Genomic DNA, 26,287 nt, shown 5'->3' with positions numbered 1-26,287 from the left:
TGTAAGACTTGTACGCTGAAAAATACAAAACATCGTTGAAAGAAATTAAAGAAGACCTTAATAACTGGAAAGACATCCAGAGTTCATGGATTGGAAAACGCACACAAGTATTAAGATAGCAATACTCCCTGAATTGATCTATAGATTCCACACTATCTCTATCAAAATCCAAGCTGCCTTTTTTTGCAAAAATTGTCAAGCTAATCCTAAAGCTCATATGGAAATTCAAGGTGTTCAGATAACCAAAAGAACCTGAAAAAGAAGAACGAAGTTGGAAGACTTACACTTCTCAATTTTGAAAGCTATAGCACTTAAGCAAGACTGTGTGGTAGTGGCATAAGGATAGTCCTATAGATCAATGGAATAGGATTGAGAGTCTAGAAATAAACCCATATTTTTATGGTCAATTGATTTTTGACAAGGGTATCAAGACAATTCAATGGAGGAAACAATAGTCTTTTAAAGAAATGGTGCTGAAACAACTGGATATTCACATGGAAAAGAATAAAGTTGGATCCCTACCTCACACCATATACAAATATTAACACAAAATGTATCAAAGACCTAAATGTAAAAGCTAGCACTACAAAACTCTTAGAAGAAACCATAGCTGTAAAATCCATGACCTTGGATTAGGCAATGGTTTCTTAGACATGACACCAAAGCACAAGAAACAAAAGAAAAAATAGATAAATTGGATTTCATCAAAATAAAAACTTTTGTGTTTCAAAAGTTTTCCATCAAGAGACTGGAAAGTCAACCCACAGAATGAGACAAAATATTTGCAAATCATATATTTGATAAGGGTACAGTTTCCAGAATACATAAAAACTATTACAACTCAACAATAGACAAATCACCCCATTAAAAAACAGGCAGATAGGGGCCGGCCCGGTGGCACAAGCGGTTAAGTGCACACGCTCCGCTGTGGCGGCCCGGGGTTCGCTGGTTCGGATCCTGGCCATGCACCGACGCACCACTTGTCAAGCCATGCTGTGGCGGCATCCCATATAAAGTAGAGGAAGGTGGCATGGATGTTGGCCCAGAGCCAGTCTTCCTCAGCAGAAAGAGGAGGATTGGCAGATGTTAATTCAGGGCCGATCTTCCTCACAAAAAAAAAAAAAAAACCAGGCAGATAATTTGAATAGACTTTTCTCCAAAGAACATATAAAGATAGCCAGCAAGCACAAGAAAAGATGCTCAATATCATTAGTTATTAGAGAAATGCAAATCAAAACCATAATGAGATAACACTTCACACCCACTAGGATGGCTTTAATCAGAAAAAGAGTATATACATATTGGCGAGGATAAGGAGAGATTGGAATCCTCATACAATTCCAGCAGAATTATAAAATGATAGTCACTTTGAAAAAGAGTTGGGCAGTTCCTCAAAACGTTAAATATAGAGTTATAATATGACTCAGTAATTCCACTTCTAAGTATATACTCAAGAGAATTGAAAACATATGTCCACAAAAACTTATATGTGAATATTCATAGCAGCATTAACTATGATAGCCAAAAAGTGGAAACAACCCAAATGTCCATTAATTGATGAATATATAAACGGAATGTGGAATATTCAAACAATGGAATATTATTCAGTCATAAAAGGAACGAAGTTCTGATATATGCTACAACATGGGTGAACCTTGCAAACATTATGCTAAGTGAAAGAAGCCAGATGGAAAAAAACCACATATGGTATAATTCCATTCATATGAAATATTCAAAACAGGCAAATCCATAGACACATAAAGTAGCTTATTGGTTACCAGGGAATAGGGAAAGGGGTGATGGGGAGTGACTGGTAATGGGTATGAGCTTTCTTTTTGGAGTGATGGAAATGTTCTGGAATTAGATATTGGTGACAGTTGTACAATTTTGTGAATATACTAAAAACCACTGAATTATATACTTTAAATGAATGACTAGTATGTGTGAATTACATCTCAATTTTTTAAAAAAGTCTAGAACTTGACATATCATTTCAAGTATTCAAATCAGAAGAGTTTGTTCCTAAGGCAAATAAGATGTAGAGAGTGGTCATCAAGATCAAGAACGGAGATTTTTAGAGGATGAGGAAAATCAGAAATAAGAAGGAGGAGGCCAATCCTCCATAATTTTTTAGGTGAGCAGCAGGGGGAGCCCTTGATAGCAAAGAAAATTACAAAAATAATATTTATGCATCTGATCATAAAGTTAATACATTCGTTTTGCAGAAAACCTGAAGAAATACCAAATAAAAATAAGAAACCCATAGATAATTCCACCATCCTGAGAATGACTATTAACATTTCATTTGTGCAAATCCTTCCAGTCTTTTTTCTGTGTATGTATGTATATACATACATACCCAAAACTACCTTTTTTACAAGAAGTAGAAGCATGATGTACATGCAGCTTTGCATCCTATTTTTTTCACTTCACAATATTTTTTATTTTTTCCAAAGCCTTAAATATTTTTGTGAACATAATTTTCAGTGTCTATAGACGTACTGTAACTAAATCTATTTTCAGAATTTTTCCCTGTTATAAATAACACTGCAATAAATATCCTTGCACCTAAATCTTTATATTTCTTAAAAATATTTTCTAAGGCTAGATTCCTAGAAGAGCAATTATTAGATCAAATGTTATCCACAGCTTTAAGTCTTTGGATACATTTCTAACCAGAAAATTTGAAAAATCTTTATACTTCCCCCAGCAGTGTATGCTTTTCTTTTTCCTGAACTTTTTCCCAAATATGCAATTATCTGTTTTGTTTGTTTAAAACATTTGCCAATTTGATAGAAAAAATTCGTGTCTTCCTTTAATTATTTTTAAATAAGTAGTAAGCTTTAAATTTTTTCATGAGTTACTGGCTAATGTTTTATTCTTATATGAATTACCTTTTTGTGAACATTAACAATTTTTCTATTTAGGATATTTATCTTCTAATTATTGATTTCTAGAAGCTCTTCATGTATTAACCACGTTAACCTTTGTTTTACATTTTGCCATTTTTTTCCAAGTTATTCTTTGCTTTTTGCTTTTTTTATCACGAGTTTTGATGTAGACAAGCTTTCAATTTTTATATCAAAAAAATCTATCTTCTCTTTTTATAAATTCTTCCTCTACCTTGCTTAAAAAGTGCTTCCAAACAGTGGGAGTTGATGAAGAGTTACCATAATTTCTTGTACTTCTTTGTGTTTTTATTTCTTTTCAATTTATATAATTCATCTATATCTTATCTAGGGATCTGCTATGGATCCTCCTCCTTGCCCCAAAAAATGAATCAATGAATAATCTTTCATTTCCTCCTCTGATTTGAAATGATTGGGGACTTTGTACTTTCTTCTCTTTGTCTACTCTTGTATCATATTGGGCCTAACAATTCATTTGAGGAAAAGTGACATCACTCAATAATATAGAATATGTCTCAATTTATTCAAGGCTGCGTTTGTATTATTAACTGAAGTTTTACACCTAATTTCATAGAGGCCCTATACATTTTTTTCAAACTTATTTCTAGGTTTTGTTGCTGTGGTTTGGTTTTCTTGTTGTTTTCCCCCCCATTGCAAAAGAGCTTTTTTCCCTCTACGATTATTATCTAGTTATGGATATTTTATATCCAGGCATCATCATAAACTATTAGTTCTAACAGGTGACTTCTTAGGTTTTCTAAATATATTATCCCTTAGAAATTCAAAATTCTCTCCTCATCTGGGACTTTGGAATCTCAAAACCAGTTCAATTTTTTTGAATCCTAGCTGTCTTTTGCTTCATAAGCCTGACTTCTTTTTTTAAAAAATAAAAAACTAAGTATATAAAATGACCAAATAAAAAGTATGGACAACTCTGAAACATATAGATTCTATTCCTCCACATGGATCTTAAAGAGGAAAGATTTGCCATGAAAGGTGTGTGTTTGTGTGTGTCTGTGTGTGCGTGTGCATGTGTGAGAGGAAGATCAGCCCTGAGCTGACATCTGATGCCAATCCTCCTCTTTTTGCTGAGGAAGACTGGCCCTGGGCTAACATCCATGCCCATCTTCCTCTACTTTATATGAGATGCTGCCACAGAGTGGCTTGACAAGCGGTGCGTGGATGTGCCCAGATTAGAACCTGTGAACCCTGGCCACCCAAGCAGAGCACGCGCACTTAACCACTGCACCACTGGGCCAGCCCAGGATTTTTTTTAATTTAATAAAAACTTAAATCCAAAATACTTTTAAAGAGGCACTAGTGACTCAAAATGCCCTTTGGTTTTTTTTTTTTTTAAAGATTTTATTTATTCATTTTTTTCCCCCCAAAACCCCAGTAGATAGTTGTATGTCATAGGTTCACATCCTTCTAGTTGCTGTACGTGGGTCTCGGCCTCACGTTGGACGGAGAAGTGGTGCCTTGGGGCGTGCCCGGGATCCGAACCCGGGCCGCCAGCATCAGAGCGCACGCACTTAACCGCTAAGCCACGGAGCCGGCCCTGCCCTTTGGTTTTAAATGGCCTCCAAAACTATAGTAGTTTTAAAATCAGGTTTATCGAGTTATAATTTACATATGGTAGAACTCCTCCTTTTTAGGACACAGTTCTACAAATTTTGACTAACATACAAGTCAAGTAACCCACCACAATCAAGAAAGAACACTTCTAACACCCTGAGAAATTCCCTTTGTAGTCAATCTCCTTCCTTTTACCCTCAACCCCTGGCAACCTCTGATCTGTTTTCTGTCCTATACATGCTGCATAATATTTTTATTTCTCAAGCTTCCAATTGGAACCAAAGCCCAGCCATTATCAACCAACACAATGCCCTCTTGCTGCTCATTTAAAAGCCACCTTTCCTTTGCTGACAACCAACAGATCAGTCTCCATGTCAGCAAACCAGAACTCCAGCTCCAGACACAGGCAAATTCCTCCCGTGAAACTCAGTCTGGCTTCAGTTGGGCCGACATGCCCAGACTAGCCTGCCAGCGTAGGCAAGCCGGGGGGAGGGGCGGTCCTCAGGGCATGGAGTACCAATTGCATACGCGTATGCCCGTGCGTGCGCATGCACTGCAGAATCCCAATATATTTTTATATGTTTTGTCCATCTACAGGGTGAGTAACATACTGGAGGGTAAATGAGCCAGCAAGTTCTGAGAAATAATTCTCTTTGAACTTTCCCTCTCTGTCATCTGATTGCTGAATGGTGTGAGCCTGTGGTCTGCTGATGAGAGCTGCCAGGTTTGGGAAGTGATGGCTCTTACGGAGTCAAAACACAGCCTAAACACCTTGGGGAGATCCGAGGCCTGAGAACCAATTTCGGAAAATTATAAGTTGCCAAAGAAACCTAACTGTAAGCATAATGTCTGGAGCAGTTAGGAAGGTTTTTCATTTTTGTCATTTCTTTTAAGGTCCATTTTCTTCTGTGATACTTCTTTCCCCGGTTCTGTACACGTGGCTTGGGCTGCTTTCCTAGTTCACTTAAATACTGTCGTAAAGAAACCTATCTGTGGTTTTATGTTACCCCATTGGAGTGTTGTCTGTGAATACAGGGCATAAAAGGGGATAAACTGCCTAACTCAATCCACCCTTGAGGTCTGCCACATTAAAAAGATATACCATGGAACTTTGGTCTGCCCTGGAACTGTTGGAAAACTGAGAGACTACAGTGTTTAAGGAAAACTGAGTCTTGCTTGATGTAGATAACTCTCTGATTTACTGTTGTACCTATATATAACATTTTATATTTGTCAAGGCCTCTCAACATTCACGGTTAATAACTAGTCCTGGAAGAATATTTGTGGCTTATATTAACTTTTACTCAGGAGAAAAGCGAGGTACAAAAAACGTGAGAGAACAGGGCATTTGGTACGTTTAAATTCAAATCCACAGACAAGCAAACTTCATAATCCGCCTATGTCTGACTTGACCACTTAGGGCTACTTTACCTCAAGCACAAAATATCTGAATTGTATGCCACACAAAGAAGTTGCCTTATTTATTTCATCAATTTTTCTTTCTCTTAATATGCCCCAGTTAATTGTTTATATTCTTGGCATTTTTTAGCAGTATATACAGAAAGGGGCACTACATGTTTAAAGAAAAAAATTGTGTGAGGAAAAGTTTAAATGGAGAACCGTCTATTTACTAACTTGGTCCTTCATTGAGAAAGGTTCCTGCCACTTCATTTAGTCCAGCTCACCCAAGGTCAGTGCCATGAAGACGCCCAGTTTGAGAATCATTGGTTTAGATGGCTGTCACCACATCCGTCCCCCGTTCTGCCTCTCTGCCCTGTAGATCTGCTGACTGACAGGGTCTACCAAAGGCAACACGGACTCACGGGAATCTGTGACATGAGCCTTGGGAAGGAATTGCAGCCCTGGAAGGCAGAGGTGAACATTTTCATCACCAGCCTTCCTTCAGGTACTTCACTGAGACCTGGGCCTCAACTTTTCACCAGTAGGAGAGGACGGCAGAGGAAGGATCTGGTTCATGGTGCCATGGGATTCCAGTGATGCCTTTGTCATCAACTGCCATTCCCTGACCATCTTCCCTGTGCAAAGTGCCAACCTGCTGACGTAAAATTTACACTGTGATGAACAACCAGGTCCCCTCTCACGAGAGTTCTGTAGCCTCCCAGTGCTCTACCTTCTCCTGGGTTCGAGTTTAGGATAGGCCCATGTGGAGGAGTCAGGGCAAGTGGACTGGCAGCTGCTGAGCGAGCAGTGGTGACAATAGAGTTAAATGTGACATTTGCTTCATCATGGCTCCCCTCTCCCTATCCTCCAAACCACCAGACCTCCCAATATAAACAGATGTGAGCTAAGATCAGCTCCTTTTTGGAGAAAACAAGGAGATGATAATAAATAGCAACACTTTGACTGAAGTAACATTTGTCCCTGACCTGGCACTGTGCTAAATACTTCACATCCATTATCCCATTTAATTCTCACAAGAACCCTATACAAACAGATGTTGCTGCTGCCCCATTTTGTAAATGGGAAAACTGAGGCATAGAGGTTAAAAAAACTTATCCATAGGGACACCGCATAAAAACTTACCCATAAGTGACCGCATGAGTGTTTAAGTGAAGATCTGACTCCAAAGCCTGTGCTCTGAAGTAGAGTCCTTCTGTGCACAGTTCACGTCTAGGAGCACCATAAAGCACTTTGAATACCAGAATAGTCGCATGAATGAGAGCTCTGACCGGGAGGAGAGCTGGAGAACCCAGCTCAGCAGGGATGGAGAATACGGGTGTATCCCCATTGCCCACTGGGACCTCATCTAGATCCATTTGTTTTTATAAGCACAGGTACTGCACAGTCATTTAAAAACATGTGCTGGCCAGGGCGGAACATCATCTGATGGCAGCAACCCACCTGGTGCCGGCAGCATCCAAGGAGGGAAGGGATGGGTGACTGTGGGTCAGCCCTTCCAGCGCAGAAAGGAAGGGAAGGTCAATTTTTAGTGGGAATGATGAAGAAAGTGGTTCTGAAATGTTTTTCACAGAAATAGAAACCAGTGAAACAGAAGCCAGAGCTCTACTGCTTTAGCAAGATCAGGGCAACAGACAGGCAAGCAATTGGCAGCTACTGCCAAGCTCAGAAACTTGTCATATTTAGTTTGCTCCCCCAAAGAAGTGCAAACCCAAACCACCCAAAGACCGTTAAGTAGTAACAAACAGATCTGCAGTCACATCCCAATCACAGCAGCAAATGCCTCCATATCTCACAGCTGCCACGCAACTCTCAAAGTTGCAGCACGCTCGCTCGCTCTCTCTCACACACACACATATACACACACACACACACACACACACACACACAGCTCTCCCTCCTCCACCCAGGTCCCTGCCAACCAAGACCATCTCGGCTGCAGGCAATAATCAGGCAAGTGGCTTCTAACTGTGGCTCCAGAACCCGGTAGAGATAATGCTTGAGTTTACTGTAAAGCCTTCCTAATTCTCCAGGGATCTGTCCCAGAGGGAGCAGAATGCTTTCTGAGCAGCAGAGCCTGTTTCTCCAGCCCCCGTGTGTGTGCCTGGAGCTGGGGAGCCAGTCTTATATCTAGAGTAATTGCTGTATCTAATGGGGTGGTGCTGCACAGACTTGCTTACCAGCTCTAACTTTCTATGTGCCTGACCCTTTTATTACTGGCTCCTGCTTGATTTTAGGGACATTAGCCTGCCCCTGTGTGTCTGCTAGTGCCTTGCCAGTCGACTCCAGCTTAAAGGCTTCTTAGTAAAGGGGCTTTGTGAGTTTTCCTTTTACATGTCTTTTTTTCCTTTTTCTCTCCAAGTTCCTCTCTTTTCCTCCCCTCACTCCTTCCCTCTACCTGGTTGGAGCAGATGATTTTTACTTTCCTTAGGAACAGTCATACCATCTGAGAATACATTGTAAGAGCCTGCTTCCAGGTCACAGACTCAGATCTGTGGAAACTGCCTAGACTGTTCTGAAATTCTAAGCTGGGGTTCCAGTATCCAGCCTCCAGTTAAGCTGGATCCTTGTGGGCTGCAAATTGCAATGAATAAGTAGGCCAGCCAGCTAATCCTGCCTGTGGCAGCATCCCACACTAAAGGGACTGGAGGAGGAAGGGGAGCATGCAGGACTTGCCCCCACTCACTATCAAAAGGTCTAATTAATTTCTTTTCTTTAAGAAAATGCAACATTTCTCCATAATCATGAGGGTGGAAGCCAAAGCCCAGCCTGTTTTAAGCACACGTCCCTCCTCTGCATGGTTGGTGTCCTTGCTGTCCTATCTGTGGGCTCCAGCTCCAACCTGCGTTCTCAACCATAATCTAAGTTCTAATATCCGCATCTACTGCTGTAAGATGTCCACCACGGCGAGCGGGTTCATGTGAGCAGCATGGGGGTGGTCTTCAGCCTGTTCAGGTGGCTGGTTGGACCACTTCACAGAGTCTTGCTATAAGGAACAAGGAGAGGGTTTTGTGAGGTGCTTGAGAGCTCCCATTGAGACTGCCAGTGACAGGGAAATTTGTTCTAAGAAGTTATTTCTACCATAGAAAAAACTGGGGATATGGTTTAAGCACATTTTGGCTTAGAGTCAGAAAGCCAGGTCTTACGTCTAGCCCTTTTGACCAGTTTTATGGCCTTGGGGGTCTCTGAGCTACAGCTAAGTGAAGGTCCTAATTGCACGATCACACCTTATAGTACCATGGTGAGGCTCACGTCCCGCGAGGAAGTGTGTGAGAAATTGCTCTGTAAACTGGAAAACAGCACAAATAAAAGAGGCTGTTGTTGTTAGGCCTCTATTCTAAGGCAGGAGAACCAGGGCATAGAGGAGTAAGAGGTAGAAAGCACCCAGTCTGAGCTGCTAGGAGAATGACTCAGGCCTCTGTAGATCCTCCCAGGGTCTTTCTTCTGGAACATTCTGCTATATCAGTGGCAGGAACACAGGCAGTACTGCTTTCATTAGTGATGAAATGGCCAATTCCACAATCAGCTGTGGTAGAACTTAGCCCAAACTATTTTCCTGAAGTCATTCCACTGCTAGCCCTCAAGTCGCCTGGCTGTTCCTCAACTCATCGGAGAGTGAGAGAGTAGTGTTAAGACCATGGACGATGGGACCAGGTGGCCTGGGTGCGAGTCCATCTCTGCATCCCTCCAACTAGGTGACTTTAACCAAGTGACATGACCTACCTGTGCTTCAGTTTACCCATCTGTAAAATGGTGATAAAAATACTATCTACCTCATGCTATTGTGAGGATAAAACAAGTAAGAAATGTAAAGTACTTTGAATAATTTCTGACATGTAGTAAGCTAAGTGTAGCTATCATTCTTTTCCAATAAAATAGTCCACTCTTAAAAAACGAAATGTGTGTTCTCACTTAGGGTAAGAGATGGATACTTTTAGGCATAATGGAGAATGGAATTTGATTTGGCTCCAAGAAATCCAATCCCTCTTCCCCCACTCCAGTGTGAAGTGACTGACATGCCAAGAGAGGTTAGATGACAGGGTCCAGTGGAACCAAAATGGTGAGCATATGCACTTGGATGCCTGGGAATGCAGAGTAATGACATCTCCTCTACCTGGTGGAGCCCAAGACTGGATGAAGACAGGTGTGGCTGAATCTGGGCTCCTCCATCGACTGCTGGATGACCTTGGACACCTGGCTTATCTCTTTGGGCCTCACTTCCCAAACTTTGTAATAATACCTGCCCCACACGGTTGTTGCCTGGAGCAGTGCACAGAGGAGATACACAATATATTTCATCTATTATTGTTATTATGATACCATTTGTCATTCCCCAACTTTGTGATTCAGAGTTTTGAGAAATTACATAAATTTCATTTTTCAGGTTAATGTAGAAGAGGGAAAGAGCTAGATAAATGCAACCTAATGTATTTTCTGTTGAAGACAAGGAAAGGAAATGCTACATCATCACAATCAAGCCATTTGTGCAAACTTTATGAATTACAGTGAGTTATCTGATTTTCAAAACATCTCCATACACGAAAGCCAAATCCCCTTTAAACATTCTTCAATTTTCTTTCATAAACTGACCCAGGAGACACGGGTGATCCTAGCCTTTGTTTTCAACATCAGGTATGGAGGATAAGGGGTCCCAAACCAATGTCTACTAATTCCAGTCACTCAGTTTTGCCCCTTTTAGTTTTGCTATGGCTTGGCACACTTTCACATTTGGAGGCATATATTTTTGAGAATTTTTCATCAGGATATGTGAGCAAACTCATAAATGGCAAGAACTGAAATAGCTCCACGGGGCTGGTGACCTTAGTCAGGTCAGCCATCAGGTTTTGGATCTGGCAATAAAAAGTCATAAAGTGAGTCAACCGATTGTGCAGAAGGGATGAGGCAGCAGGATTTTTCTCTTCTAGCTTCTCCAGCAAAGCACAAGTTCTGGCATCAGGGCTGTCCCTGCAGACAGGGTGTTGGGTTTCTGACATATTGGGAGGGTCCCTGGAGAATGTTGGAAAGCAGAATAGACTGCTGGAGTCAAAGGGCCAGTATCAGTAAAGTTAGCACAAGATTTAATAGCACTGGAACATACCCGCCCATTCCATTTCTCCAGCCTGATAATCCAGGGCAATTAAGGGAAAGAGCAGAGATTTTGGTGGCTTTTAGCATTTTGAAAGTTTCATCTGGGCAAACACAGAAATGTGTATCAATGTTATCCAGACCTTACCACTGTTTGTTTTTGAGACTCCAAGATTAAACTAAAGACTGGCCTAGCACAGCAGATATTTTTGCTTTTGCCTGAGAGAAGACAGAGACTTGAGACGAAAGAGGGGTCTTTGGAGAGACAAGATTTCCTTGAGTATTCTCTGAGGGTCGCCAAGCACCAGACAGACAGGATCCCATCCCTGACACACTGAACAGTGCTCTCTCCTTACTACTGACATGCTAATGTAAAGGCAGCGAATTTGCAAACGTTTGATGCTTTATTAAGAAAATTATTCAATGCCAGGAAATATGAGGGTTAAATGCCTTGCTTTTATAAACACACTGCAATGGGGGAGAAAGAAGATTTTTAGATATTATGTGGAAAAAACGCAGTAAAAAGTGCTGAATTAGCCCATTCCATTCCATTGAATTGTTCAGCAATTATGGTCATCTCCAATGCCCCAGAAAATTAAAGCACACGATGATACGCCAATCGAAGGATATCAACTGCTATGTTACCAAACAGACGACACATTCCACTTAGAAAGCATTTAAAACTGTATCAGAAGAAGTTGTGCTGAAGAGGAACTATAATTTTAACATCAGTTGCTGTATGACTGTCCACTTACATTTTAACTTGAATCTAAATGTTGCAAAGTTAAAGCAATTTTATTTGATCACACAGGGGAATTTACACTCTTTCATTTGGGGTAGATAGAGACCCTGGCACAGTCTAAAATTTATTAAGACTCCTGTCCCACAGGAACAGTTAACTCTTTGATCCTAGCACACTCTCTCCCCCCAGAAGAGTTATTTAAAAGTTACACGTCCTTTTTTTTTTTTTTCACCCCAAGCCCAGCAGGCGCAGACACACAATTCCCCTTTCTTTCTCCCTCTCTCTCCCTCTCTGTCTCTCCCTCTTTCTCTCTGTCTCTCTTTCTCTCTGTCTGTCCTTCCTGGAAGTTTCTAAAGGAGTTCCTTCAGCTCTAGTTTTCTTTTTCTAAATTTAAAAATGTGGGTTTTCTATAAAACATCTCCCCACCTTGAGCAGCCCCTGTCCCCTGGGGCTGCTATTGGCATGATCTGTAAATTAACTGGAGTCACTTAGAGCCCTCAGTTAGCTTTTAGTCAAACATTAGCAGCAGTGTTTACTCTTGTGTAATCTTCAGTTGTTACTTAATTTAATGCCCGTCAGCATTTTTTTTTTAAACATGTTCAGCAAATCCTTGGCACATGCTATTTGGTTTCTTTCCTCTTCCCCTCCCCCACCTTGACCCAAATCAAGCTCAACTGAATCCCAGTAAAGGCTTTCTAATATTTTTAATTTGCTAGTGCCGCTTGCTCTCTTCTCAAGGAAATAAGAGTTTGCTTTCTGTGGCAATCCAACTACATCCTACTCAGAGGCCCTTGCTTTGCATCTCCTGTCCCACCTTACATCAAAGAGAGTGAACTGTAAATTGTATAGTTTTTGTTTCTTGTTGCTCTGGCAGTTATTTGTGAGTGATGTAAGACGGGAAGCATCCTCAAACTCACATTTGGAAGATGATGGTGTGGCCCCCTGAGAAAAATTCCATTGAAAACTAACTTTGAAGGTCTGCCCAGTGGCGAGCTAAAAGCTGAACATCTCACATCATAATTCATACACAACTTTGTGTCTTTTGAACTTTCCTCCTCAGCTGCCACCACCTCTAAAGTAAATAGAGCCCTGGCCATTCTACGGTGTTCTGGAGTGCCTTTCATGATGTGAAATCCAACTACGTCCAGCAGGAGAACTTCTCTAAGGCTATCGTAAAGGCAGGAGGAAATACTGACTTCAAGTGGAACAGGGAGGCTCAGCTGCAAAGAGCAAAGTACATTATTAGGGGAATAAGAATGTAGGGAAAAAATTATGAGACTACCTTTGAAAGATGCAGTGAACAGCTCTTCCTGTCCTGCTCCTCTCCATTTCCGTGCGCAAGAGAACACTTACTTCAGTCCAGGGGCTTTGGATAATAGCATCACGCTCAATGTTCTGGGTTTCAGTGCCAAGAAGTCAAATGTCACCTTGAAAGTCTCATGCTTTTTTGGGACATGTGATCAAAAGAATATGTACACCTAAAAAGGAGAAAGGACTCTGAGTCAGCCAGGTCTCAATTTGCTATTCCATTCTTTTCCCCTAAACCTTGAGCTTCAAGTTTCATTGTGTCTCAGCTGTACCTCCAGACTAGAAATCAGAACTCTCTTCCATACACCACAAGGGAAAATCCTACTGCTAAGAATCCTAAATGTAGGGGGATATCCCTATTATGTCTCACAAATAGCACTCTAAGAAGAGTAGTGGGGAATACATGGGACAGGAAGGAGAAGAAAAATAGAGATATGGTGACTGAGGCTTCATCCAATCGCTACAAAGGAGCAAATGCCAAAAGATGTGTTTTCACTTTCTCAGATAGGAAGGGAGTTCCTGGACTGAATCCACATGGAGTTCATGGTTGGATTTCTAGGAAAGCCTCAGTGAGGGGCTGAATTATGTGCTATTAACTCAAGCTGCAGCTGTCCTGGGGGTCAGCAGATCTGTCTGAGCTCATGTTACAAGTGCACACTGATGGCCCGTGCTTGGGGGCTGGTGTCACTGTGGGTCAGTCCTGAGATCTCCACATATGTCCCTGCCACTGACTACCAGCTTTCCGTTCTCCCTCGTGCCCACCTCTGGGATGTCACCACCTAGGCTCCAAAACGCAGCTGTTCTGCTACACAAGTTATGAACAAGTTCTACAACTTGAACCATCTGGCATGTGCTCGAAGCACAGGCCTGCATCAACAAGGACTTGAAGGCTTAAGAACTCACTCCCAGATAACAGCTCCTCTCAGCAAGAAAATTTGCCCACGACCCTCAGGTGCCCAACAGCACTGTTGATAAGGGAGCTCTGCTGTAGACTTGGCTCCTGCCTCTGTTAGTCCCACTGCTGAGTGACCCCACCACTGGCACGCGAGGTTTGTTCTTCCATTTTCTTTTCATAACTCCTTCAATTTCCCTCTCTTGCCCATCCTCCTCCCAACTTGCTCATTTAACAGTGCCAACTTATCAATTCTTATGGAGCAGTGTGTGCCTTTAAATCTCCTCAGAGGAGGGCACTTGACAAACATAAAACGGAAATTTTATTTTAGACAAATGTGCCGTTTAATTTGAGATGTCAGCCATAATGATCAACAACAATAAATCCACTTTTCTATTAGGTAATCTGTGTGTGTGTGTGTTCGTGTGTGTGCAGGTGCTGTGTTGTGTCCCACTTTCTTCCTCTCTTTCTGCAGCACATTCGTGCATGTGTGTTTCACAGAGCAATGTCCAGCTTTCTGGGCTCCCCGAGTGGCAGCCTCAGTCTGCTGAGGCCTGTCTAGGACCTGCCTAGGCAATGAGAAATCAAGCGAATTGGCTGCGCTAAGGCGTTTCCACCAGTTCACAAAGGGAAAGCCTTGGGTGCCTTCCCAAAAGGCCAGGCATGTGAGTGAAGGCTGCAAAAGGAGGCTGACTTGCAAACCTCCCCCCACACTCAGGGTTTCCTCTGTTTATTCTGTCAGCCCTGTTTATTCTTTCAACTCTGTTTTCTCAGCAGAACAACTCATCACACTACACCCAGATTGTGGGGACACACAGAAAACATTCAAAAAGAACCATAGAGAGCACAATCCTGCTGATTCATTCACTAAGCCATTTGTTAGCAAGCTAGTTTGGGGTTTCTCTTTTCCACAATATTTTAGCACTTGGGGAATTAAAACTGCCAGATGTTCTCATCTTTAAACAAAATGCCCTGCATAATTGGGAATTTTAAATAAGTTTCACTGTTAAGGTCCCCTTCCGAAACATGTCTAACCAAAATAATCAGTTAATGAAATAATTTGGAAATCTAGACTATGCAAAGAGACATGTAAAATGTTAAGTACAGACATGTAAAATGTCTGAGTAAATAAGTGACATGTAAAATGTTAAGTCAGTCAGCACTTGGTAAACATTCACTGATGCAGACCTGGTTTCCTAAGGTTGAAAATATATGACCAAGTAACGCATAACTTCTGAAATATCATGGCACCAAATGAGAATTTACAAAAGGCAGTCAAAAAACAAACTGGACACAGTGTAGCAGAGAGGCTGTGGAATCAGACAGACCTGGACTCACTTGGATTCCACGCCTGCTGTGCAACCTGGAATAAATGACATGTTCTCACTAAGCCTCAGTGTTCTCTTCTCTAAAATGGGGATGCTAAGAGTCATCCCCCAAGTCAGTGGATTGGTGTGGGGATTAAAATTAGGAAATGCATGTAAAACACTAAACTACAATTTCTAGCTCATAGTAAGTGCTTAATAAATGAAAACTACTAGACACTCTTAACTTACAGATAATGTCTTTAAAAACTGGGAACTTAATTTTAAAACTTAGAAAACAATGAAGACCTCTTTGGAGAAATGTCTGACTCCCAAACCCAGTAATGAAACATCTTGGAAATGCAGACCACTGGAAGCAGACTTGTTAAAGTGCCAGGGACAGGGCTCATACCCAGCTGACACTCAGTAAACATTTATCAATACTGACCACGGTTTCTTCAGGTTTAAAATAAAACGTCTGGAAGACTTAGAGAATCACTTGAGGTTATTCCTGAAATATTACAACATCAAAGTAAGAATTCAAAATACCACCACCACCAAAAAGAAAAAAAAGAAGCTGGATACCAATTTTGCTTACAAGACTGAAATGACCTTAAACACAAGCATTGCATGTAAAGCAGAGCTTCATAAAATGATAAAACCGGAATTAAGAAAGAATTCGTAGAAACAGAGGGAGTCTCATTAACTTCAGTAGAGAAATTTCTTCATTTGTCATCCCATTGACTCCACGGCGTAAAGACACAATGCCAGGGAGGTATCTGTGTATTTCCAGGGTGGGACCACCAACCCTTTCCATTTAGCCAAAGACTACCAAATTAGAATGGAACACTGCTGATTGAATAATTTAGAGTCAAGTTCAAACAGATGATCTCACAGAGGAGCGCTCCCACACATAGATGGAGAAAATTGAGGAAGGCCATAGTTTAAATTTTTTCTTTTTATCAAAGTAGAGTTTGCAATATGACAATGATTAAGCTGTAGGGGAGGCTTTTAACAGAGTTCACTATGGCCTTGTACTAACTCACTGAAATACATCATTGGCTTTTCTAATCTTCCTTTAATTTTAGTCTAGAGATTACCATTTATCTTAGTATTCTCTCTCACATGGGGTAAAAGAAGAATCAAAATGTACAGAATTCAATAAGGCATTGATTAATTCATGCTGATCTCTCTTCTAGGCCTCAGATATCAAAAAGGAAGGCAACCAAGATATTACCTCTGTTGTTGAGAACAAGCCCTTGATCTTTAGGGATGTGTTTTTAAAATGACCCACTGCTCTTTACTAAATGTGAAATAAATTGATCTCTAGAACACTTAAAATTTCATGCTGTGTGGCTGTGTGGTGCAGTAATACACACACACACGTACGAGTAGAAAGAAAAAGGTATCTGCAGGGGCCGATTGTGTGTCTGGCTTGCTTTCCACAGTCATTTGCACTTTGCCTGTGCAGAGAAGAACCATAATAGTACACCTTTGCAAGAAAGGGGGCACAACTCCAAATCAGGGAGGTTTGGCTGCAGGTGGGTATGGGAATGCAGAGTTTATGGAAACTTAGCTTTTTATTTATTTATTAATATCTTTGTTGAAACCTGTGAGCTTAGCCAGGCTTCCTACTCTAACTTTTGGGAAACACACCTTGAGGCCTCTTCAGTCTCCTGGTTCATGTTGCATAGTTGAGCTGTGAGGGACAGAGGCCTCGTAGTTCTCGGCCCAAGTGTCAGCATGTAGATTTACTTTGCCTTTGTATTAGATTAAAGTGCTTGGACACACTGGTAGGCTAAATTTGTTGTTGCATTGTTGATCAGTTTTCTTTAAAAAAAAGAAGAAAAGTCATGCTATTGCTATATTTAGCAGAAGGCCATTTTCTACTTTATCCTAGTTAGGCCTTATGTTTACTCTTCTGACACAATTGAGCTCCCCTATAGCTTGGCAACAAAAACTTCACTAAAATGAAGCAATGTGGTAATTTACACTGGCTGCTCTGGCAGGAAAGAAATTCAAAGTGTAATTTTTTAAAAGTTATAAATATAGCTCACACATAAACATAACATGAGCATGTGGCAAAGATTTATTTAATTCATTAATGAGAGCTGGTGCAAAGAGCATTTGAGGGACTAAATATGTACAGGCACTGAAGATGGAATGTGTGAATAAGTCGCTAGACTAGATAGAACACTGGTTAATGTTACATACAGCAATAAAAGCGCAACCTTTAGGGTCATCTTTTCAAGGATCAAAATCACTTGCATCACTACTGAACAAAAATCTACAAATGAACATGTCATTTCATAGAGTCTGAGTCTTAATCCATAGCAAATAATTTGTCAAATAAGGTGCATTCCCTCAGAGAATCAGATAATCCTTGGGTGGGTCTGTTAGATAAAGCTCCCTTAAGACAGTGAAGGAACATACAGCCATCCTTTTGCCTTATTTCAAGTTGACACTTTGTCTTAACATCAGTAAAGTGCTTTTTGGGAAAAAGTTGTCTCATATGGTAAGACAATTGAAACCTTGGGACAGATCATTGTAGGAATAGAAAAGCATTGCAGACTCAAACTATGAGCATTGCCAGTCAAACTATGTTGAATCTAAGAAATACAGAGTTGGAAGTAGAAGCAACTCAAGTGTCTATCGAGGTATGAATGTATAAACAAAATGTGGTACATACACACAATGGAATATTATTCAGCCTTGAAAAGGAAGGAAATTCTGACACATGCTACAACATGGATGAACCTTGAATACATTATGCTGAGTGAAATAAGCCAGACACAAAAGACAAATATTCTATGATTCCACTTATATGAGTTATCTAGAATAGTCAAATTTGTAGAAACAGAAGGTAGAATGGTGGTTGCCAGGGGCTGGGAGAAGGGGGAATGGGCAGTTGTTTAACAGGTAGAAAGGTTCAGTTTTGTAAGATGGAAAAGTTCTGGAGATCGATTATGCAACAATGTGGATGTACCTAACACTCCTTAACTGTAGATTTAGAAATGGTTAAGGTGGTAAATTTTATGTTATGCATTTTTTTTCCCCAATGAAAAATAATTTAAAAATATTCCAGAGTAGGTATCGCCAATCCAGATGCATGTTAAGGCAAGAAAATGACCCCCACCAGAGTGAGACCAAAATGTGGGACCATCTGAAGTACTAGATTGTGACTTAACCTACAATATGACACAAATGAAATGATTGCAAAGATGCCAACCTAGCTGTGGTGGACCTCCGCCACATCATGGAAATGATCAAGCAATGTAGCAGAGGCGGCTGCCTGAGCAGCCCAGCATCCTGTCATGTCTGGTAAAGCCAACAGAAGCTTGGGATGAGGTGTGTTGGACATAGCCCAGTATAAAGACCCACAGCTGCAAAGGACTATCTGTCCTTTCTTTTTTTTTTTTTTTTGTAAGGATTTATCCTTTATTTAAAATCTCACTTTTTTTCTCACCTTTCATAAAAATGTATTCAAAATGGATCATAGACCTTAATGTAAAATGCAAAACTATGAAACTTCTGAAAGTTAACATAGAAGAAAATCTAGGTGATCTTGAGTTTTGCAATGAGTTTTTTGTTTTTTTTTTTATTTTCATATCCCTCTTTTTTCAGCTTTATTGGGATGTAATAGACAAAAATTGTATATATTTAAGATGTACAACTCGATGTTTTGATATACGTATACATTGTGAAATGATCACCACAATCCAGCTAATTAATATATCCATCACCTCACATCATTACCATTTTCTTTTTCTTTCTTTTTTTTTTATGGTAAGAACACTTAAGTTCCACCCTCTTAGCAAATTTCAAGTAATAATACAGTATTGTTAACTATAGTCACCATGCTGTACATTAGATCTCCAGAATTGATCCATCTTGCATAACTGAAACTTTTGAATAAATACTCAGAGAACCCCCTCCACCCCACAAACACTTTTAACTTTCCTTAATTCCATTTAAGAGTTAATGAGAAAAAGTTCAACCCAATATTCACTAAACATTGGGAACTAGCTTTCTGATGATTATATTTGCGTCTTTTCTCCATTGCCCCAGACTTTGGGCCAGGCCCTAGAAAAACTAGGCCTCTGGCAAAAAAATGCAAAGAAAACTCTTCTTAATGGCCAAGGGCAAAGCCCTCACTCTTGTCTGACATGACTTCATCGTAACTGGTTTACATACTCCTGAGGGATGTGAGCGCTCTCACGTAAGAAGCTTTGCCACATACATACAAAATAATTTTATTCCCTCATAAACTTGATTAATCTTCTCAATAGAGCAATTAGGTCTCTACTTTCTTTCTTTTTCTTCCTGACCAATAGAAACTTTCTCTAATTTTTATGGTGGATTGACATGATGCCATGGAATGATGATGAAGATGGAACGTTAAGCCCAATTGCATTTTAAAATCCAAATCTTTTATGGAGTCAGAGGAAAACTGGGCCTGCCTTGGTTAGGCAGTGTCCTTCAATGCCTTACATAATGCCCACAGTCAGAGTATTTTACCATCTGGTCATTAATTTTTCAGTATTATAAAAATTGGGAAAATGCATTCATTTGCAAAAACAGTTAACTAATCCCAACACTCAACCCTATGCTAAAAACAAAAACCAGCAATGTCTAGAAACATGTTTTGTTTCATCAGACCTTTCATTGTTAAAATGAGCATTTACTTGGAACTAACTGCTGTCGAAATCCAAATGCTCCTTCGAGCCAAAAGAAATCATTCTCTCTTACTTAGGAGCCCCTTCATGGTATGATTTATTTCACTGTAAACTAATTCAGTGAGGATTACAGAGCTTATAAATTGAGGTATCCCTCCCAAAACCCAAACAAATCTCACGCACAAAAAAGATGACAACAGGTAGAGAAAGAGGCATATAGCTTACTAAAGTTAGCTGTTTACTATCTTTTATTTTGTTTCACTTTGCTTGTTTTTGTTTTCATAAAGCCTGGCTGTTTAGCAGCTGGTGTAACCCAACTCAACCCACCCTCAAGTTCTGGTCTTTCCAGGTCAGACTGTCTCCTGACGTGGAATGACTCCACAATGGTCAGCCAAGAAAATAATTACGACAAGCTCAGAGAAATCTACAAACTGTTTAAATAGCTAACGAGTTAACTATTGGAGGAAGCAGGTAGAATTAAATGGAAAAATTAATTTTGAGAGAGAGAGAGAAAAAAAAAAAAAAGAATGACAGAAAGAAAGCACGCCAAAGGAAAGGGGAGGGAGAGGAGAAGCAAGCCAGCAGAAAGAAAGGAGGCTCTCCTCTAAGGCAGCTACAGTCTGAAGATGTAGGGGCTGTGAAATATTTACTCGTCCTAAGTGCTTTCTCCTCCCTGCCCAATTGTGCCAACTCACCGCATCTTTTAAACTCTTCCATTTTTTATGGTCTTTTAGGTGCATATGCTCATCAGCTCAAAGGTGAACTGCAACTATTTCACAGAAAATAAACTCAGAGTATTTTTATGTGATCATTGCTCCAAGACAGTAAGAGAAGAAAAAAGAATTCAGCACACTGCCCATTTTTAAGCTTTGATCCTAGCCAAACCTCAAACCAAATCTGAGCCTTAGACTGGTCACCTCAGTCTCCTTTCGCTTCCCTCCCCACCAGAACATAATCATCTGACACCTCTAAGAGTCACAAGTCTAGAAGTCACTGTTGGCACAGCTTGGCTGGTGGCCCAGCAGTCTTGACACTGTCCCATCCAGGGAACCCAGAGGTCGGTGTAAGGATTTCACTTAAACACTACTTTTGACCTTTGGGCATTGCAACTATGAAGAAAGGTTTCAAAACCACACAATGTACCGGGGCATAAAAATGGCCTATATCCCTATGGGATACCTGAAAATAACTCCCAGTTTAGCTTTTTGGAATAAAGCAAATGTTTAAAGTAGCCTGAAGTGAAACTTAAATGTTTAATCAGCCCAGCTGCCTGTGAAGCTGGCCTTGGGGCCGGGGGAGGAAGCGGTGGTTTCTCTTTGAAGCCCGGCTGCTGCAAGGCCAGGAGCAGCCGTCCGGCGGGACGCTGCCTCCTCAGCCCGCATGGCCTCCTCTAGAGTGGTGGAGACAGGCAGCGTTGTCCTCTTGCTGCTTTTCTGAAGGTAGAAAAGAAGTAGAAGAGGAAACACAAAAGAACCAGTTGAAAATTTTAGGGCTCTGGATTCAAACATTTTTGTGGCAATTAAATTGTCAAGAAACCAAGCTGCCTGCAGGAGGAACTATGTTGAACACTGAACAAACCAAAGGGAATCGAAGATGGATCTTTTATTTTCTGCTTTGATAAAAAGAAACTGAGGTGCAAGAAATAAGAGAAAAGATGATCAAGTGGGACGAGTTCTCCAACAGGTTGCTTCACTTTATGTTTTCGATAATGAACTACCAGTGAACCCAAAAAGTAGCCCATAATGTCTCTTCCTTCCCTTCTAAGCAACTTACAGCCGAGGAGCTTTGGTCAAACTCTGTGGTCTATAGTGTGTATCAGAAGAGACTCTCCTCCCCCATCCTCTTTCCCAGCTGAAGATTGGCTTCTTATGTCACCAAGAAAACAGAAAAAGAACTTCCATAAATACCCGCCTCTCTGCTTCCAGACCATTACTTCACTCCTGTTACTCTGTATGAATAATCCACACCCTCATGGTATGGATTCCTTTTAACCCCACTTCACCACCAGCTACCACCCTAGTTATCTGCTCCCCTTTACAATAAAACCACTTGAAAGCATTGTTTATACTAGTGTTTTCCAGTAGAAATATAATGAGCCACATCTGTAATTTTGATTTTCCTATTAGCCACATTAAAAAAGTAAAAAGAAACAAGTGAAATTAATTTTAATAAGATTTTATTTAACCCAACATATCCAAAATAGTATCATTTCAACATGTAATTGTTATAAAAATTATTGAGATATTTTACATTCTTTTTTTAAAAGTTCTAATGTGTCACCCTTACAGCACACTTCAATTCAGAGTAGCCACATTTCAAGTGCTCAATAACAACCTATGTCTAGTGTCCCATATTGGACAGTGCAGTTCTGTACTGTTCTGATTTCTCCTCCCATCCTCTCTTGACCACAATCCTTTCAAGTTTTTGCCTTCACCACTCTACTGAAACTGCTCTTGTCCAAGTCTCCAATAATCTCCATTTTGCTTTATCTAGGTCACATCTCAGCCTCATCTTGCCTGACCTACCAGCAACATTGAACCCAGTGGATCACTCTTCCCTGTTTGACCAACTTTCTTTACTTGGCTTCCAGGATACCACACTCTCCTGGCCTTCCTCTTACCTTGTTGGTTGCTGCCCTCAGTCTCCTTTGCCCTCTAAATAATCTCATCTCTCTGCCCTCTAAATAATGTCCCAGTGGAAGGTCCCAGGGTTGAGTCCTTCATCTTCTTCACTTTTCTAGGTACCCTGACTCCTTGATGATCTCATACATCTATTTGTTGACCAATCTCCAGCCTGGATCTCTCTCCTGAGCACCAGCCCCATAATCTCCATCTGGACTCATACATCTCCATATGGATGTCACATGGCATATCAAACTTTACACGTCCAAAAACTGATCTCTTGATCTCTACCTCCCAAACCTTCTTCTCCTGCTGTCTACCCCATCTCAGTATATGGCAACTCCTTGCTCCAGTAGCTCATGGCAAAAGCCTTGGGGGCATCTTTGCTCATCTTTTGCTCATACCCTACATCCAGTCCTTCAACAAATCCTCTGAACTGTATCTTTAAAATATATCCTAATCTGACTATTTCTTTGCATCTTGTCTGTTTTGCTCCTCACAAGAGTTGCCTGCTACATACAAGGTGGTCAATGATAAATAAGTGACCACTTCTTGAACCTTTGAGAAGTAGAAACAGGCTAGTGTTCTACTGGTTTATGCCCAACTGCAGCTGGTGTTAAACACACTACAATAACACCACAGAGCTGGGGAATGGCAACAAGAGAACACCATAGATGTCCCTGGGTAAGGAAGGAGAGATAAAATAGAATGGCTGAATTGTTTTCACTTGCAGCATAACCGGGTGGAATGCCACTCCACTTTGCCACTCCTTATCCACCCAAAGCCACCAACCTAGGCATGCTAATCATTTACTCCCAAGCCTTTCAAGAATCACCATCACTCTCTCTTGCCTGTCCCATGTGCCATCTTCCCTTCTCCCTCAACGTGGTACCAGAGAGGGAAAATCTTTGCAGATTCCTATTTTAATGCTTATACATCAGCTTTGTGCTCAAATAATTTTTTTCTATGTCATTGGATCTAAAATTTTTAAATCAGGTAGTAGAAATCACAAAGTAGGAGATTTGTAGATTTGACATATTAAAATGAAAATTGGCTGTATACATAAAAAACTAATCAGTGTTAAAAATTCCTCAACAAATTGTGAAAAAATGTCACAGAGACTAAGTCAAATGATTAATATTTAAACAAAGCAGTAGGATACAAAAGCAAAATAAATATGTAAATAATACAAATAGTCCTTGAGAGCCAATACGAGCGGTTAGGAAACACGTTGAAAAAGGTATTTGGGCATCCCTAAGGAAACAATTTGAAATATGAAAAATAAAACTTGTATTCAAAAGGTTTAATAGCAAACATATTATTTTTCCAATAATGATAGAATAGTTAAACTGTTATTTATACACTCAGCATTAGAGTCATTAAAAATGATGTTTTGAAAAAAATGATGTTTTGCAAGAATTTATCATGATATTAAAAAATGCTGATCCTACATGAAAACAGTGGGATATTAAATTATATATCTGATAGGATCACAAATTATAAAACAAACAATAACTATACATGGAAAAGGATTAGAAGAAAGGACACCAAAATATTAGTACCTCTAAATAGTGATGCCATGGGCATTATTGATATTTCCTACAATGAACATATATTATTTTTGCTGTGAAAAGAACAGCCTTATTTTTGTAAATAAGTGAAATGGGAAAAATAAACTTCTCATTCCATTGATCCAATTCGCACCTAAGCCCCACTTGTTCACTATTAGGTTTGTATTGATTTAGTAAACACAAATCCTTTTTATTCACTTAATAATAACAACATTTTACTGTCTTAGCAAAATCTAAATTATTTGCAAACGTGTTTCCAAAAAAAATGTAGCACAGAATCCTGGTGAACAAATAAGCAATCATAGCTTCTTGTTGACTTTACAGAATAAGACAGAGTTTAAAGGAATGGGCCCTCCATCCCTCCCTCTTCGTCAAGGAACAAAATAGGGCTTTGGATCCCTGGGGTTTTTCTTCCTTGTAAAGGGACAGTTGAAACATGGCTTGTCCTCTGGAAATTCCAGAAGGAATTTCAGCAATCGAATTCTCAAAAAGATATGGGTCAGAGACTTAAAGAGTAGAGAGGCTGATATGATCCTTATCCAAGAAAGTCAATATAAAACAAAACAAAATTAATGCTATTTTTTTAATCATTGAATATCCAGTCCATATTCAAAATTTCCAAGTTATCTCAAAAATATCTTTTTTACTTTTTGTTTGTTTCAATCAGATCTAAACACTATCTAATTGGATCTGGTTGTTTTCTTTTATATCTAAAAGCGAAATATTCAAAACTACATAAATGCCCAATTATAAAAAAATGCTTAAATAAGTCATGTCATAGCCATGAAAAGAAATTATATACAATCTAAAAAATAATTGATTCGAAAACTATTTGCTGGTATGGGAAAATGCTCTTGAGATCAAATTAAATGATAGAAAAAAATGTCATGCTCTTATTTCCATAGGATAAATTCCTAGATATGGGATCTCTGCGTCAAAGTTATATATGTAATCTCAGCAACAGTGTACAAGAGTGCTTGTTTCCCTTCATTCTCACCAGCACTGGAGATTGCAGGTTTTTAAACAATTTGCTAAGTGAAAAATTATATCTGCCCATTTAAATTTGGATTTTAAGTTGGGGTGAGTACAAAATTCTACACATATTTGTTGGTCATTTGTATCTCTTCTCTGATGGAATGCTTGTTTCTAGACTTCATCTACTCTGCCTTTTTTTTCTATTTAAAAATATTTTTATTACTATATAGAGCTTTATGTGTGTTAGGGATATTAATTTCTTATTTGTTCTCTGTGTCACAAATATTTTCCTTCACTCTCTTGTTTACATTTTAATGATAAAATTTTAAAGTTAATGTAATATCTTTTGACAAACAGAGGTATGAATTATTTAATCAAATACATCTTTCTTTTGCTTCACAGCTTTCCTCACCTGGAGTTTACTCTTAAAAAGTGTTTTTAAATTTCTTCTAATTTTTATAGGTTTACATTTTATATCAAGGTCTTTAGTTTATCCACAATATGGTTTTGTATATGTTAGGAAAGGAAATCTAACAATATTTTCTTCTAAAATATATCAATATCCTAATACAATTTCTTGATGATTCATTATTATCCCACTGATTTGAAATGCCACCATTATCAAACCTTAAACTTACATATATACTTATACTCTGTTCCATTAATTTACCTGCCTTTTCCTCTGCAAGTACCATATCATTTTTATTATAGTAGCTTTAGAGCATGCTAAAATATCTGGGCAAATATCTTTTCGCTATTCTTTTTCAAAAATTTGTTGGCAAGTCTTACACACTTTTTCTTACATCAAGTTTTATAACAAATCTATAGAGTTCCTTAAAAATCCTCATTTCTGTTCAATTGAATAGCATTACATTTGTTTATACATTTGAGAAAGACTGACAAAAACACATGAAAAGGATGTTCTCTTTAGCAAAGTTTATAATAGTAACAAATTTAAGTAGCCCAAAGTTATTATAACCAATAGAGGAATGGTTAAATAAGTTATGGCACATTCACATATGGTAACTAGTCTGCAAAGATGGCCCCCCAATGAACCACACCCCCTGGGATTCACGTTCTTGTCTAGTCCCTTCCCACATTGAATCAAGGCTGGCATGTGTGTCCAATAGAATGTGGCAAAAGTGGGGCTATACAACTTCCAAAATTGGTCTTAAGAAGCTTTGAAAATTGAACCTTGGTCACTGGGAGT

Source organism: Ceratotherium simum, chromosome 10 (assembly GCF_057802395.1).
Source record: "Ceratotherium simum simum isolate JZ-2026a chromosome 10, ASM5780239v1, whole genome shotgun sequence".
Lineage (NCBI taxonomy): Eukaryota > Metazoa > Chordata > Mammalia > Perissodactyla > Rhinocerotidae > Ceratotherium > Ceratotherium simum.
Note: the sequence above shows the minus strand (reverse complement) of the source record.